Genomic DNA, 18080 nt, shown 5'->3' with positions numbered 1-18080 from the left:
GCCTAGGTCTTAGGGGGGGGTCATTCCATGAAGAAGAGGGTCTTGAGCTCCTCGCTATACTGTAGAAGCGAGGAGGCCAGACGGATGTCGATGAGGAGGCAGTTTTCAGAATTTTGGAATGTAGAGAGAGGCAAGGCCTATTTTCAGGTTTTTCCTTCCTTCAATGACAGAGTTCAAGTTTGCACATGTCATTACTTCTGGTGGATCGTAAGCCTACAGAGATGCCAAACCTCTCAGTGAGGTAGCTTAAAGACTTCAGGGTGACAGCTTTGTAGATGATACAGCAGGATTTGAAGTTGATAACGGCTTTCAGCAGGAGCCAGTGCGGTTTGATGAGGGTCAGGGTGATGTGATTGAAGAGTTGTGTTACAGCATGCAGGCCACATCTGAGTGGAGCCACGGTAGGTGCCGGAAGGCCTTTGAAAAGGGCACTGCCACAATACAGGTGAGTGTGAAACAAGGCTTATTCAGCAGATCTGAATTTGTTTTCTAGGATGAAAGGCTTGATTTTCCACAGCAGAGAAAGTTGGTAGCAAGCCGTTTATGTCTTCCTTTCTATTTGATGTTTGAAGGAGAGGTGTCTCTCGATGTTGAACGCAAGGGACTTGGTCAGCTGGGCTGTGTAGCCTCAGGGTCCATGTCCGGTGTTCAGTGTTGTAGATCTGTAGTAGGAATTCCGTCTTAGAGGGGTTGAACTTCAGGTAAGCAGTGGACATCCATGACTGGATCAATGAAAGGCAGACCTTGAGTCTGTGAATGTATTTGATGTAGGATATCTTGAGGTAGAGCTGCATGTCATTTGTGTATTAGTGGATGTGGAGGTTGTGTGGAGCAAGAAAGGTTCCAAGCGGTTCCATGTAAAGATTGAAGAGCATGGGGAAGAGTATGGATCCCTGTAGGACTCTACAGACGTTGTGTATAGTTGGTGGTGTGAGGTAGTCATGGTATTAGAAGGTAGACACAGACACAAAGATACAAGTTTCAACACCTTTAGTAAGTTTTGAATGGGGGTTGGAGACTTCTAGCTGGTCCTAAATCTATAATAGGAGTAGTCTCGACCATTAAATTAAAGTAATCTTTCAGAGTCAGTCTAGTCCATAGAAAGCCATGTCTATGTTTGTTTGTTTGTTTGTTTGTTTATTTATTTATTAATGCGCTCCAAGCCCGTGGGCAGTCGGGCGCAGCAAAACAAGTAGATTCGAAACTTAGTTACAGAGGCCTGAACACAGCCTATTACAAAAACAGTGGTAATTTACAGCAAGTGATACTTTACAGCAGGTGATACAGGTGAGGCAGTACATGTAGGATCAGCAGGAGGAAGCGCAGAGGAATGTTGTCTTAACAGGTGTTGCAATCGTTGTTGTGCAGCCATTTGATGGCATTAGATCTAAATCTAGTGTAAGGTAGGGGGCGTCTAAGGTCAAGTGGGAGTGTGTTCCATGCTTGGGCAGCTCTGACTGGGAAGCTAGATCCACCCGCCGTGGTGAGTTTAAATCTAGGGACTTCAAGTAAGTAGGTGTTGGCAGATCTTGTCGATCGGTTAGAGGACCTCCATAGGATTCTTTCAGCTAGGTATGGGGGTGCTTGGTTGTTAAGGCATTTGGCTGTGAGAGAGATGGTTTTGAGGAAGATTCTGTCCTTGATCTTGAGCCAGTGTGCCTCGGTCCGATGTTTGGAAATGTGCTCTCTACGTGGGATATTCAGGGCTGCTCTAAGAGCATTATTCTGTAATCTTTGTAGTTTGTCTGTGACCGCCTTGTTTGCACCTGAATATAGGGCGTTGCAATAGTCCAGTCTGGACATGACAAGAGCATTGGCCAAGGTGAGGCAGCTGGCACTTGACAGGAAGGGTCTGGCAGCACGGATAAGTTTACACGTGTAAGTGGTTGTGGAGGCTAGGGAGTTCACTTGCTTTTTGAGGGAGAGAGCTGAATCGAGGTAAAAACCTAGAGTTTTAACCTCGCGCATAACCTTAATAGTATTATTGTCGATGTTGAATGAGGCATAGTCCGGGGTGAGTTTAGAAAGGTTATGGTCTGAGCCGAGGAGCAATATTTCAGTTTTATCGTCGTTCAGGCAGAGGCCATGGGTGGCCATCCATGCCTGAATGAGGATGTAGATTTTATTCACCAAAGCCAGGTCCGCTCCATAGTTGCCCGAAAGGGGTATGAGGATCTGGGTGTCATCTGCGTAATTTGTATAGGTGACACCCAGTCTGTCCAACTTGTCAAACAGTGGCTTGGTGAAGATATTGTACATGGTGGGTGAGACACAAGAGCCCTGAGGGACTCCACATGTAATTTGGATGGGGTCGGCACAGGTGGATGTGGAAAACACTCTCATGGTGCGGTTGGCTAGAAAGGATTGTACCCATGCTATAGCTTCTCCTGTGAAGTTGGCAGCGAGCTTGAGGTGGTTGCATAAGACTGCATGATCCACCAGATCAAAAGCTGCTGACAGGTCCAGTAGGAGCAGCAGCGCTGTTTTACCACTATCCTTAAATTCATCCATTTTAGTTTTAAGATCTATTAAGGCTGTTTCGGTGCCATGGAGGGGGCGGAAGCCCGATTGGCGTGAGCCAAGTAGATGGTTGAATTCTAAGTAATCTTGAATTTGGAGATAGGCCACTCTATCGATGATTTTTAGTAGAAAGGGTACAGTGGTGATAGGCCTATAGTTAGTCGGGATGGAAGGGTCAAGGGTTTGTTTTTTAAGAAGGGGGAGGACCCACGATTCTTTTAGGTTGGCTGGCACTGTGTTGGATTTGAAGGAGGAGTTAATGAGCTTCGAGATAAATGGGGCTAAATCTCTAGCTGCGTCCTTTATTATTTGGGCAGGGCAACTGTCACCCTTGCAGTTGGAAGGCTTCAGTGAGAGTATAACCTTCTCAGTGTCGATGATAGAGATAGGTTTAAAGCTAAAAGGGGGGATAGTATTGGGTTCAGTCACTAGTGGTACTTGTTGAACAGTGGGAGAGAGGGTGTCCTTTTTATTAGTTATTTTAAGTTGGAGGGTGGCAATTTTATTTGATAGGGCATTCTGGATATTCGTGCACCATATCTTGTCTTTGGGAATTGTATCAGTAGGTTGGATGGGAGATTCCATTTCCCTGAGGATGGCAAAGAGTTCCTTAGTATTAGATTTGGCATTGGTAATTCTGTTATTGAATACATTTTTTTTAGTGTTGATAATTTCAGACTTGTAAAGTTTAGTAAATTGGGTTAAGTTAGCCTTGTTGTCGTCGGTGGGCGAGTTACGCCAGATAGTTTGGAGTTTTCGTTTCTGATTTCTCAGGTCTTTAAGCTGGGGGGTGAACCAAGCATTAAGGTGGGCTTCTTGTTTAGCTTTACGTAGTTTTGGGGGTGCAATCGTGTCTAGAGCATGAGACATGGCTTTATTAAAGGTGTCTACTAAGGTGTCTGGGTCAGTGTTGTCTTTCAGGCCATTGATAGTGGGGAGGAGAAGGGGGATAAGTTTTTCTGTGGTAATGTCTTTTTTACTTCTAGTGGGAAGTGGTGGTATCATTTTGATAATTTTAGGGCTGAGCAGGTCAAGTGTGGCAGTGAAGTTTATTAGGTGGTGGTCGGTCCATAGTTGAGGGGTGATGTCAGTAATGACTATGTTGCAGTTAAGTTCAGATACCCAGTCAAGGGTCCGTCCTTTAGTATGTGTGGGGGAGAGGACTTTTTGTGTAAGGCCGTGGTCATTTAGAATAGCTGTTATGGCGAGGGCATTTTTGTTGTCTGGCTCATTAAAGCCGATGTTGAAGTCGCCCAGCATCAGCATTTGCGAATGATTTTGGTTATTGTTTGCTATGAGGGTAGTGAGATCGTCTTCAAAGGTTCCCATGGGGCCAGGGGGCCTATAGATCAGGTGAATGGATAGCGTACGGTTATTGGAAAGTTGCACTTTAGCTGATAGTACTTCACAGGAAGTACATGGGGGAGAGGTGGTGAGTCTGATGGGCAGAGTAGTTTTGGTAATGATGGCTAAGCCACCGCCTTTAGCGTTAGGTCTGTCTACTCTATGGATCTGGTAATTCTCAGGTATGGCTAGCATCAGGGAGGGTCCTGCTGCCTCGTGGAGCCATGTTTCTGTTACGGCAAGGAGGTCAATGCTACTAGTGTTTAGTATGTCAGCGATCTCAGTTGCATGGGCTACCATGGATCTTGCATTAATCAAGGATCCTGTAAGAGGTAAGGTGTTCTTAGTGGTGGGATAGCTTACCGGTTTATCAGTGAGCTTGTTATGACTCAAGTGTTTTTTTTTTTTGTGATACCGCGTGGGGTTTGGGGTCGGAACTAAAGGTGTTGTAGTTTGAGTTTGCTTGTCCAAGTGCGTCTGTGTGGTTAAGGGTCTGGCAGTATAGTTGGTGCTGTTTCTTTTAGGTTCGTATATGCAAGGTAGTCTTGCCCTAAGTCTTAAGTTTCTGTCTGGGGGGGGGCTAGTGCTGTAGGTAGCAAAGGCCATGGTTATAGTTATGAAGGTCAGGGAGGTCAGGTTACTACGCATGGTAGTTAGTATGGTTAGCTGGTACCGTTAATAACTTCCCTTACTTTGCTAGGATGTCTAGCTAGAGTAGGACAGTGTAGATAGCAGGTGGCTAGTTGTTAGTCAGGTTTACCAAGTAAAATAGAGCATGATATTTAAGAATCACAATGTGGCATAAGAATGCATAGTCCGTAAGCGACCATAGGGCACAACACAGTAGCAATGGTCCATTAACGACCATAAGGCACAACACAATAGCAATGGTCCATTAACGACCATAGGGCACAACACAGTAGCAATGGTCCATTAACGACCATAGGGCACAACACAATAGCAATGGTCCATTAACGACCATAGGGCACAACACAATAGCAGTGGTCTGTTAGCGACCATAGGGAATGACAGGGCAGGGTAGCATAATTAGGAACCAACTGAGAGCAATGGGTCCGGGTGGTAGTTCAGAGTTTAGCAGATGCTAGATTTGAAGATCAGTCAGGTTATAGTGCTGAATATGGAGGTGCACCATGATGATTGTTTGCTGTGTGAATAGAAATTAGCAGCACATATGTACTCACGGGTTTTGTTGGGCGATTGCAGAATGTGAGCTACTTCTCTGAGTTAGCAAGAAGCTCCAGACTGCCGGGCTAGTGGCACAAGTGGCGAACAGGAGGCAAACAGGGCCTTTCTCCTGGCCTTCCTGAAACCTATGCTTGCCCTCACGCTTTTACAATAACTAAGTGGTGGGAAACAAGTCAAAACAAAAGAGTGTATCAAAAGTAAATCAGGATGGCAATGGAGTTGAATAACACTCCCTTCCCCAAGCTTGAAATTCACACAGTTCAACAGCATGAAGTTCACTTCGGCTTCTCTCGCCTGCTTTGGAATCAATTTCTCTCAAAAGCACCGTTTCCTCTAAAATGTTCTTCCCCACTAGTTCAATATATGTTTCATCCTGGGGCTCTCTTTCCCAACAGTTCAACAATTGTCCAATGGTGTTCGTGATAGAGACCTTCGCAAATGTACAGTGTTCGCCAGCCCTGTGTGGGGCCACGCGGTCAGTCAGGCTTTCTCACAATCGTGCCCCTGGCACCTCTTCACTCCACAGTTCAGTAACAGACTTTCGCAAATGCACAGTATATTTGTCGGCCATGTGGCCATGTGCGGGAACACTCTACTACTAAGGCCGTCTCCAGAGTTTATGTTTCTTGCATTAGTTCAACATTTCATTTGGTTGTGCCCACAGTTTATGCTTCTTGCATTAGTTCCACATTTTATTTGGTTATGCCCCCAGCACTGTACACAGTTAATGCTCCTCATCTTCAATATTATACTTGGTTGTGCCCCCAGAACCGTACAAAGTTCACATCTCTTTGTGGTTCTCTGATCCTTCTCTTAATTCTTGTTGCGAGTCCTTGACCCTCTTTGCAGTTCTCGTTGCGGGTCCGAGACCTCCTACGATGAGTTCAGAAATATCACAATTCTTATTCCACTTTTGCTCGTGCTTCAAGCCTTTTTACTGCTTCCCTTTCCTTTAGTAAAGCTGCTTCCGTATTTCATAAATGTCAAAATGTCTCTCTTTACTCATGTACTAATTTCTCATGCCTCTAAATCAAACAGAGCCCCAGTCTGTCGGCAAAGCAGAGGGCAAAATTGAGCATTGAAAAGTCTTTAAAGAACAAATCAAAACTGATGGGAGAAAGCGCAAGTGCAACACGCTGAGGTCAAACAGTACTTCATTGTGCATGCTTCTTGTTTGGTTACTTCAGCTGAAGATTAGCGTAACACACACTGGTTTTTGGTATATAGGGTATTATGGGTATTTGTGTTCTTCTTTCTCTTTGGCTGTAATTGGGGAAAACGCCTCTAAGTGCAGAGAAGTACAGTTTCTGGCAAGAGACTCTGTGTGTTACTGCGTCTCTCATTATCTATGAATAAATGCTCCAAGGTTGTCTGCACGTGTTTTATGCAGTTTTCAGAACTATTGGCTACACACTCCTCCCTGAGGGCTACAAGATCCTCTCTAAACCCAGACCCAACCGGTCTGGAGGCAGAGTGGCCTTGATCTTTCCTGAATGGGTCCCTGCTACTATCATTCCCACTCAGACCACGAATACTTCAAATGCCTTGTCTGCAGGCTTGGTATCTCTCCAACCATCTTGTTGTCTTTCGCCTCTATCTACAGAACCCCTGGTGTGGTCTCCCAGTTACTCTTGGAGCAGTCTGACCTCACCTCTGCTCTTCTTGCCTCCACCTTCAACCTTCTCATCCTCGGGCACTTCAATATTCACCTTTATTTATTTATTTATTTATGTATTCATTTATAAAGCGCTCAAAACCCAAAAGGCATCTAGGGGCTGATACAACTGAAGAAGATGGTTACAAACTTATGAAAATGGTTACAGGTGTTGGGAACTGATTTTTGTATTTTGGAATGTACTCTCCTGATTCGGCATCAGGACTCTTCTGCAGCCTCTGTGACTTTCTTTCCCTCACCATTCATCCCTCTGGTCCCACACACTCAGCAGACCATACCTGGGATGTGCTCATCTCAGCAGACATCCCCATCTCCAACCTTCTCACCACACTTCTCTCCTGGTCTGACCATGCCCTCCTGTCCTCTCACCTGGATCTCTGAGGTCACCCGGCTAAGCCTCTGCCTGAACTGCCAGTTTCCTTCTCAGTCACTTGACAGATAATAGAGTGTCAGTTGCAGCGTTTGCCACCACTTTCATTTTCCTTTCCATTTCTGCCACAGACTCCCACCCTGACTCTGCCCTTGCTAATCTTCACCTTTCTATCACCAACATGCTGGACATCCTTGCCCCTGTCATGAGGATCTGCATGAAGACTGCCTACAAGCGCAACACCTGGTATGACTCCGACCTAGCCTCTCAGAAACACAAGTACAGAGTTGCTGAGCAGAATGGCGGGCATCAGACACATCATCTGACGGACTGTCCTGACGCCTGCTCCAAAGGCAATACAGACTCTCCATCCACTCGAAGAAGAGGGCCCATATCCAAGCCTGCATCTCTAGGGCCACTAACAACACTGGAAAACTGTTTAAAATCTGCAAGGAACTCACCAATCCTACTAGTCTTCACTCCTGCCCTGCTGTCTCTGACCCTCTGTACTTCACTGGCCTCACACTTCTTAACCAAAACTCAGGACATCCTGTCCTCACTCTCCTCTGCTCCCCTCCTTAGTCCCTGCCCAGCTCTCAGACCTCCCTTGGCCCCCTCTCACCTTTATTCCTATTCTCCTCTTTCCCACCATTAGCACCAGTTGAGGTCTCTAGACAAGTCCTCTCTATAAATGTCTCCTCCAAACAGGTGCTCCTCTAATCCTCCAAAACTATCAAGGACAACATTGCCTCCCTTGCGCCAGCCTTGGCCGATTTCTGTAATAACTACTATGTCACTGGATCCTTCCTGCTACCCTTCAAGGACTCCCTTCTGCATATTCTCCTCAAAAAGCCCTCTGCCGCCACCTCCTGCCTGGCTAACTGCCGACCTATCTCCATTGCCCCCTTCCTGCAAAAACACCTTGAGAAGCTGGTCATCTCCCAACTGATCCAACATACTAAATCTGTTGGTTGTCTCCATGACCACCAGTCTGGCCTCAGAGCAGCCAGTGGCATGGAAAGTGCTCTACTGAACACCTGTGAAGACTTGCTTTCAAATCTTGATTCCAACTCTCCATCCGTTCTTATCCTTCTGGATCTTTCCTCTGCCTTCGACACGGTCAATCATACCGCGCTGACAAATGGGCTCCATTACACCCTTGGCATCACGGATCTGGCACTGGACTGGTTGACCTCATTCCTCTCTGAATGACCTTCCCAGGTTTCAACTGGGCCATTTTCTCTCCCCTATCACACTCTCCACTTGCAGCATCCCTCAAGGCTCCATCCTCACTGTGGCTCTTCAGCATCTACCTGGCCCCTCTGGCTGACCTGATCTCTTCCTTCTATCCTCACTTCCAGTGTTATGCAACAGAAATGCAGCTTTCCTTCAAGCTTCCCTCTACTGCCTGCTCTTCCTCCTCTCTCATCCCCGACTGTTTGATTGGTATTCAGGCATGGTGTGCCGTCAGTTATACCAGCCTTAATGCTAGTAAGACCAAGATCCTTCTCATTGGGACCCCAGCTCCCTCCTTCCATCCTACCCACTGACCGACCTCCTCTCACCCTCTTGTGAGGAAAAATACCTTGGTGTCATCTTTGACTCCTCTCTCTATTTCTCTCCTTACATCGTGGGCCAGGCCATGAAGGCTCACTATCAGCTGCACCTCTTTAGAAGAATTCTCCCTTTCCTCACCTTCCCCCAGAAACTCAATGTCTCCAGAGCTCTGTGCCTCTCTAGGATGGACTACTGCAACAGCCAATTCCTCAATCTTCCTTTATCCTCCCTTCACACCTTCAAGTAATCCAGAATAGGACTGCAAAACTTATCCTTGAGCTCAAACTCAAGGACCACATCTCTCCAGCCCTAAAATCTCTCCACTGGCTCCCGGTCACTGCTAGGATCAAGTTCAAGACCCTCTGCATCATCCACAAGACTTTCCGGGGCATGAGACCCTGCTACATCCAACTCCCTCTCCCTAAATACCTCCCTGCTAGATCCCTTCGGTCTTCTAGCACCAACTCTCTGCAGATCAGAAGCTTCTCTAAGCAGAGAGTGGGGAGGCACAATTACAGGCTGACTTTCAGAATGGAGCAAAGTCCATAAAAACAAAGAGTGCTACCAGCCAACCCTCCTGTTATTGTCCAGGCACCACCATAACCCTCCCTGCCCTCATCAATAAGACCCTGCAGCTCATACATTTGACAGGTTCTGCTCGCCCATTGGCCACTTCACCCGACATCCTCCTAAACACCAAAAATAACTTAAAAAATTCAACTGAGTGTCCTGTGATCTGGAGAGATCGGGTGGATTAAGTGAAGACATGTAGTCTCACCAAAATGCTAATGTCTCTTGAGTTTTCACCAATCACTGCTCCGAACATAGTGTTACAATCCTTTGTAAGACTGTGTGACAATATCAGCATTGATAGCTGTGCTGAAGGGACTATAATAAATTGGCTGTAAACCCAGACAAAACAGCTTGTAGGAGCCTTAAATGAACAAGAGGTTGTTATATGGAATTTCACTCCGAGTTGACTGGAGGTCTCGAATTGGGACACGCAATAACATTTAGAATGAAGACATTAAAGGAAAAGATTCTAGTTCTCCTCTAAGATCATTAGTGGTGGGAAGTGATGAGGCACCCCTTGTAAACATGCACAACATGCACTTGCTCTCTGATGAAGGGGACATGTACCCTTATATCTCACAAAAGGTCTGAGGTAAAGAAAAGTGCAATCATAAAGGTCTTAAAATAACAATGGTTCAAAGAAATTCTTGAGGACCTTAAAATGGGCATTATCCCAGCAAGAATCACGGAAGGTCACCACTAGTCCGAATGTTTCAGGAAATAGGAAAAAATTCCAATCAAGATGATGACACCAATTGGGGTTCTGTCTAGTTGTCTGAATGCAGAGAGACCATTCCTGTCACGAGGGGCTGTGATATGTATAGATCTACAATAGAGATAGTAATGAATCAACGTACATATGAACGGGCTGGAAAGGAGAACATTCTGGCATAGGGTGCGACCATTCATAGGGAAGATGAAAAATAATCAAGATCATACGGCTGCGGCAGAATCCAAAATCCTACGCTGGGTCTAGAGACCGTCTTTAAAGGCAATCGTGCCCTCCCTGTGAACCGTCAAACAATGCTTGACTTGTTAAAACTGATTCCCAGATTGATAATAATTTTTTCTTTGGATATTAAACAAATAAAATTTCCAATGAATAATAATCCATTCTCAATACTGCTTCAATGGAACTCAGACACTTTTCTCGGTATCCCTCCAAAATATTCCCCCCAAAAATATTGCCGTGCATATGGCCGTTTGTCTCGCCAGAGGCAATATTTTTGGGGGGATATTTTGTGGGAGCGGGGGTTGTGGGTGTGTCCCCTGCACATTTTAAAATAATGCAGGGGTTGCACGGGTGTGCCCAGCAGGGTCCATGGGTCAATATCACCGCAAAAATATGGTGATATTTTTGGATCGTGATATTTTTGCGGGGATATTAACACATGGAACCGTTTTCTCAATGTTGTGAGCAGAAACGAAGACCTTTTTGAGATTAGGCTATGATATTTTCAGTAGGACCACTATGTGCGACCATACAGACATACCGTGACCTTTAGAACAACTCACTGCTTTACAAAGAATTAGGGTTATGCCCTTATCAGACAGTGGGGAATAGAATGGTTACTTTTCAACTAAGTGACAATTATCTCAATGAAATCTCTCATAAAGATTGGTCAAGTTTGCCAGGGTCTCTTCTGGGTCGTCTTACATACTCTAAGAGAGTTTATTAAGAATCAGCTGATGATAATAATCTAGAACTCCAGGGGCCATAATAGCTTACGGAATCTCAATACCTTAAATGCATATGATATTATCTTATTGTAGGAAGTGTGGTTTCTGACATGTCAAGTGGTAGAGGTTTTTATGATGCTGCTAAAGAAAGCAACCAAAGGCAACCAATGCTGCCCTCTGGGAGGGTTTCTATGTGCAGTTGATAATTATTTAGTGTTTCATGCATCCCTTTTCAGAGAAACCTCTAAAAATACGATGGGCCAAAAGCGTAAATAGTTTAATGAAAGTGGGTGTATGGCCTCATTAAACATCTATATGTCAACATTGCAAACCAAGAGTAAACCTCTCTAATGACAAAGATATCTGAAATACTGGGAGACTGGGTTTCAGATGGACATCGGCTAAATATTGTCTGAGCTGGGGATTTTAATTGCTAGTGTCTTCAATCCCTCCTTGTTGAAGGAAAAACGGAAACAAATTTTCTTACACACATGAAGCACCCGACTAAGATGGATAAACATGGGAAAGAATGATCTGAGTTTTTGGCATTATGAGATTTTAATTGTGTTTACAATTATACAGAAATCAACTCTAACGAACTGTATACTTGGAGGCGGGTGTCAGCCAAATCCTCTATTGACTATATTTTTATAACAGACGCTTTAAACAATGTTTATACACACTTTGAAAATGTTCATCCAGAATTAAGTCACCATTCTAAACTAATATTGAAAATATATTTTTCAATAAGATGTTGTGAAAACAAACCTCATTTGCATATAATGCAGCAAAGCCATTTTGTAATGGGTAGCTTTAATGCACGTTTCCAAAGTCTTCCTTCTGACACACTAACCATATGTCATTGCTGATTAATTTAAGTTCTAAGCCATATAGAATACATTGACCTATTTGTCTTGTAAAAATTGATGCAAGGAATTAAAGAAAATTAACTGAATTTAGTTAACATTTCTCACATCTAAGTGATGAACAGGGTTTATTTTGTTTCCACCTTAAATGTAATTGGAGTCTCTATTTCTATCAATTTTGTAGAAACCTGGATAGAAATGCTCATGTACTACTTCTAATATAATGTTATTCAATTTCCAATTAAAAAGTCTATAGTTCTTAGAACATGTGAAGTTTACTAGCTTAGATTTGTGGATATTTACAATCAAATTGCTAGCTTTCATGTAGTTCTAAGCATTTAGTGATCTTTGACAAAATAAACGACAAACAAACCAGACAAAAAGTCTGTAAAATAGGATTACTTTGCCTGAATTTTATTTGACCATGCAGCCCACATTGATGCTATTGTAAACATGAAGTTTTATGGCTGAGCCTAAATATAATCCATAGAATTAAACCATTTATCTTTGTTCTTGGCATTGATTTTATCAAGGTATTCCTTTCCTGCCACAAACCTATAGCTTTACACACAGCTTTATACATATGACCAACCATTGAGCAGATTAATAGACCCACTTCAATATTAATTGTAACAATGCTACTCTGCTTTTCCAGCACCATCCTATTCTAACTTTCCTTTCTTAAATTACTTCAGACCAAAGAGGATCCACTTTCTACATATCATGAGGAGAACCTTATACAGGTTGTAGTGGACCTCTTTTTTGCAGGTTCAGAGACCACCACAACTACCCTGCGCTGGGCACTGCTCCATATGGCGAACCGCCCCGAGATCCAAGGTGAGAAGCAGATTAATGTTACACAAGCATTTCACTTGCATATGTAGAAGTTACTAACCAATGGCCCATAATGTACACAAAGTCTACATAAAATAAAGTATTAACACTGTAGGACAAATAATAAGTTGTGGTTAGGAGACAGATGTCTGGTTTTAAAGGAAATATGTTCTTACATGGCTGTTTAATTCAGATCAATGCTTTAACATGGGTTTTTCTTTGTATTGTACCTCTCTCCTTATTGCCTCTCTCGTCTGTTTGGATTGTAATCTTTTGTTCTCTTGTCATCACCCTCTTCTTAAAATCATGAAATGTCTTACTCTCTTTTCCAATTGATCAATCTTCATATAGTGTGTCTCACCCTATCTATTGGGCTACCTATGTACCCAGGTTGCACTGTGTTTTTCTGTCCTTTTGCTCTACCAACAATTCTTAATTTTCTTGGTTCGTGGTAGCTCTCCATGGTCGGTCCCTCTATAACCTTTTTTCTTTTAATTAAAATTGGCTATCCGTTCATCTACCCACATTTCAAGTTTTATTTACATTACATTATTGTGGATAAATATCCTAACTATAATGTAAATTTAATAGACAGTAAGTGATGCTGCATTAATTAATAAAGTCCAATATCAGGATGTTTAATATTCCCTAAAATTCAAATTGATATATATTTTTTCGCCAAATGTATTCATCGTGCTTGGCTTTGTGGGAAACTCTTGTTTGTTGTGTAACTGATTTTTATGTATTATGTAATTAATTGGATTTTATGGAACGCTTATGCACATTTTACTGCTAGCTCTGTCCTGGATTCAAGGTGTGAGATTTCTGCAGCAATGTCTTAAAAATGTTTTGTGTGCTAATGGCAAAACTGCCGAATAAAGCATTTTCACTACTTATAATGTTCCTTGTTATATCTTTGACCAGTTGTATTTTATATTTCTCCGATTGGAGAGAGATTTTTATGGTAGAAAATGTTTTTTTTTCTTTGAAAGAGAAACTTGTAGAGGAAATGGCTCAGCTTGCCGGTTGCCCAGAGAAATTGACAGAGGTTTTAAGATTAATTCTAAACCTTCCAGCCGTCACCTCTTTGTTTTGCTTTGTCACCCAGAGTGGGATGGGTTTGCCCAGACGTGGGTCCTGTGCCTGCTGGGCCTAGAGACCCAAGCTACACCTTACTGATGACACCCTTTGAGGCCCAAACATGTGTGGGGTTGCTGTTGGTCTCATTCAGAAGGAATGTGACCCATCCGTTCGGGCTGGACTGCCCCTTTGGGGGTGGGACAACCCTGATTTGCATATGGTCTATCACCTTTATGTAATGGTTTGGCAGAGGAATAACAATGGCCTTGAGGGTTGCCCAGACCAATTGCTAGAGGTTTAAGATTAATTCTAAACCTTCCAGCAATCACCTTTGTTTTATTTTGTCACCCCGAGTGGGACAGTATGCCCGACGTAGGTCCCATGCCTGCTGGGTCTAGGGAGCCAAGCTACACTTCACTGATGACACCCTATGAGGCAGAACTATATCTGAGATTGCTTGTGATCTCGTACAGAAGGCATGAGACTTAGCAGTCCGGGTGGACTCACTTTAGTGGTTGTACGAAGCCTGATTTGCATATGGTCCTTCTAATAGGCAGGCAAAGAACGATGGTCTAGAGGGTTGACCGGAGCAATTGCCAGAGGTTTAATGTTAATTCTAAACCTTCTAGCGATCACCTCTTTGTTTTGCGCTGGCTAAGCATTGATAATATCAAATATAAACCCCAAGGTTGGTGAGATAAATTTGTATATCTGGGGTGGCAAGTGTACAGTTGTCTGTTATCTACCTTAATTGCAAGTTGTTCCCAGTCATAGATGCCAACACAGCTTTAACATATGTTAAAGAGTACAAACAATAATAGCCATTGCAAACTTGATGTAAAATTAGAGGCTTCTCAGATTCATGGTCCTAATTTTGTTGGGTTCCAATAAAATGGTATGCGTTACACCTATTTAATGAACATTTTCTGAAAAGTGTTTATAACTTTTTTTCCCTAGAGAAAGTCCAAAAGGAGTTGGATGCTGTCCTTGGAGAGACCCAGATCATCCATTATGAGGACCGGAACAAGATGCCGTACACGAACGCTATAATCCATGAGATCTAACGATTCTGTAACATTGCTCCTGTTGGGGTTTCCAGAAAGAGCATACAGGAAGTAACGCTGTAGGGCTTCCGCATTGAGAAGGTATGGATCTCTAGGAGCACCATTCGATCACACATTGCATGAAGAACATAAAAATTGGCAGTAAATCAAATTTGAGATGTGCATGTCACACAGGAAATGGGTGAGGTTAAAAAGGCCAAAATCATTTTGAAAAGTAACCCAGCCTAATAATGTGATTTTGTATATGTGTACATATATGTATGTGTGTGTGTATATATATATATAGTGGCCGTGTAGTTATGGTTAAGTTGCTGTTTCCATAGGAAGAGCACGTTTTGGGCAGCTTATAACTCCGCTCTCCCTGGACGAATCCACACCAAACTGCAAAAAAACTGTATGGGCCACTGTTTTTTTTTTGCAAATTCTGGCGATGTTTGGTCCAGGGGGGAAAAGTTATAGGGGGGGGGTCCCAAAACGTATTTTTTTTCCCATAGACTGAATGGGGGTAAACATTTGCGCACGTCTTCAGCCCAAACGGCTGGACGGATATTTACCAAATTTGCAGCAGGAGCTTGGTCCCGAAAGCATGCTTTTGTAAATTTGTTGCCAATCCATCCAGTACTTCTCTTCAAAATGACCAAAAAGTATGTCTGAAAAAATGTGTGATATCTATGTCTGCTCCGTGGACACACTTCCCTGTTCGCTCCGTGGACAAGATACCGATTGGCTACTCTGTAGCGTCATGTTCAGGGACATGTGGTGCATTCACTGATTGGGTGTTAAATGGCATGAAGTGCGTCAGATTCTGTCGCTGCGTTCGCCATCTCTCATTCGTGTTTTGGTGTACGTGGACATCGCCGGTAACACATGAAACAACACAACATTGCACTTGTTAAACTTATGAAATATTGTATCGGAAGGTGAGGGTTAATGAGGCTGGGATGGCATGTGGCAGCGGGAAGGGAAAAAGTGGTGTTTTCTTGTCATCTAAGTCATACGGTAAATAGCGTTGTAGAGTTTGAAATCTGAGGCAGCCACCTGCAGTGTTTGATGGAAACAGCGGGTCTGCAAGTTTATGGGAGTACCACTTTTCATTAATGCATTGAGACATGTTGTTGAAAAGTCAGATTGTATTTGCATTCTGAGCGAAGGTCACTTGCTTTGCTTTTGTGGTTGCAAGCTCAGTAGGCCCACATTTCCGACTGAACCCATACGGGTCAATTGTTTTTTGACCTTGAGCGAAAGGGAAAAATCTGTAAGAATGCAGGAAGTGCAAGTTTGGGAAAAATACCATTTGATAAGGTTATGTATTCAAAACCTTTGTAAAAAACATGTAATCTCAGCTAAAGAAGATTCTTTGCTGGAAGTACCTCGCTGTCTGGGTTTAATGAAGACAATGGAGATGGTAAATATCGGGTAAGTTTACTTTTGACGACTCTACACCGGAACAAGTTTTAATTTGTTATCACCAGAAAAATAATTTTGGCATTATAACTGAGGTACTATATTTATGTGTAGTTGTCATTTTTTTTAAAAAAAGTTATGGAGAGTGCAGATTCTCACCGTTTGTAGGCTATCATTAGGTTCACCCATGTGCAACGCTATTATTTCTTTAAAATGTCATGTATGACCACATAGATTTGTGTATCAGTTTCCACGTTCTTTTTGTCTTTTTTGCAATTGTTTGGTAAAGGTTGGGTATTAATACGTATTACATTCTGCCGTACTGTGATTGCCATGGATTCTAGATGCCAAGTGATGGGTTCTTTGGACGCCAGATGCACGTACTCGTGACCGGCTGCCTAACCGTGACTGTATTGTGGGATGACCGGCCCGGCCCCATATGTCCATACGCTGGAGTGGCCATTAGGAGTAACATAACATGTTTTATGGTGGTGTAGTCCAAAGTTCATGCCGACTTCTTGGAAATCACTGTGCGGCCGAAGTGGTTACTTTATCGAAAGCGAATACTTTGTGTATGCGAAAAGATCAACGTGTGGCTCACGATTAACATTTTCGATGACGACCGAACATACAAAGTTACTATTTAATTGAAAATAGGAATAGTCTGATGGTCTCGGACAGTTTATTGTGAAATTAAAGTACTTTACAAATTCTAAAATTGTTAATGTTTTCCTTTAAACAAGAGTTTATTATTTCAAAATGTAACGTGCTACGTTGTACGTTGCTGTGTGTTAATTTGCAGGTTCTGCATCACGGCACGTAGGTGCTTTTGGGCGCATTTGGCTATGCTGGGGAGGAACATCATCCAGAAAGGTGTTGAATATCACTAGGGTTGGTTATGTGACGAGATGTAGGAGTGTTTTTGTACTACACAAGTGTCGCAATGTAGTTAAAAAATGTCACGGTATACGTTTATTGACTGAGGGGTAGGCTGCAGCCATGGGGACTGGGGAGAATGTCGGGGTCATGGTATAAGGTCATGATCCGCACAATGTGGCTTCGACATTACGATACATTTAAAAGGGAGGAAAAAAGTGCTGGTGGTAATATGTTAACAGCGTTTCCTTTTTGCTATTTGCAGGCTGCCATGGACAGCGAAGAGGGGCCATGTATAGAACAACCGCCTTCCTTTTCTATGGTGGCCATCTTGGAAAAGAAATCCTCTTTTTCAGTAGCACACGTTACTGCTTTGCAAATCTAGATTGGTAATGGCAAATGTTATTGTCTCTATGTACTTTACTGAGAAATATAAAGTAGATGGAGTGTGTGCCATTTTTAAAAAATATATATTTTTAAACTGTGAAAGGTGGTTCTTAAAGGAACATTTACTTTGTTTACAGATGGTTTTATTTTTGGGAAGGACAGGTAAGAAGGAAAGTTGCGGACGGAAATGAACAAAGAGACACCAAACAGTAATATGGGGGGTAAGGTAGACGAGGGAAAATGTTGTGCGTGTGTTATTTGTAAGGTAGGGCCAGTGTTTCTCATGCTCATTCATTACAGCAGTGGTTCTGTGTTTCTTAGGTAGGAGGGATGGCCTTAGCTCATGTTGTTTTCAGATAACAAGTACTTTTGCTAAAAGTATGTACTGTGTCCTAAATTGTTAATGGTTGCCTACGAATAAGTGTTCGAGCTGTGCAAGCGAAATGTTGAAGGTGGAAGATCCTACATCAGTAAAAAATGTATTTCCACACTGTCCATGAGGCATATATCTTATTGTTAAGTGTGTACGGATTCTCGGCCACGTCACTGTGCTGTGCGCCAGCATATGGTCATGTGGCATTCTCCGTAAGGTGTGCAATGAAGTCAGATGTTACTTTACATTATGGTTACGTGCTACTACTACA

At 43.0% G+C, this 18080-nt stretch overlaps 1 pseudogene; it reads left to right on the top strand.

Annotated features, from left to right (window-relative positions):
- The first annotated feature begins 373 nt into the window (after window positions 1–373).
- The window catches only part of LOC138492970 (cytochrome P450 2J2-like), a 31161-nt pseudogene continuing 13454 nt past the window's right edge, over window positions 374–18080 (top strand).

The sequence above is a fragment of the Ambystoma mexicanum genome, chromosome 10 (genome assembly GCF_040938575.1).
Source record: "Ambystoma mexicanum isolate Mex_15411 chromosome 10, UKY_AmexF1_1, whole genome shotgun sequence".
Lineage (NCBI taxonomy): Eukaryota > Metazoa > Chordata > Amphibia > Caudata > Ambystomatidae > Ambystoma > Ambystoma mexicanum.
Note: the sequence above shows the minus strand (reverse complement) of the source record. Positions and strands in the feature narration are given on the sequence as shown.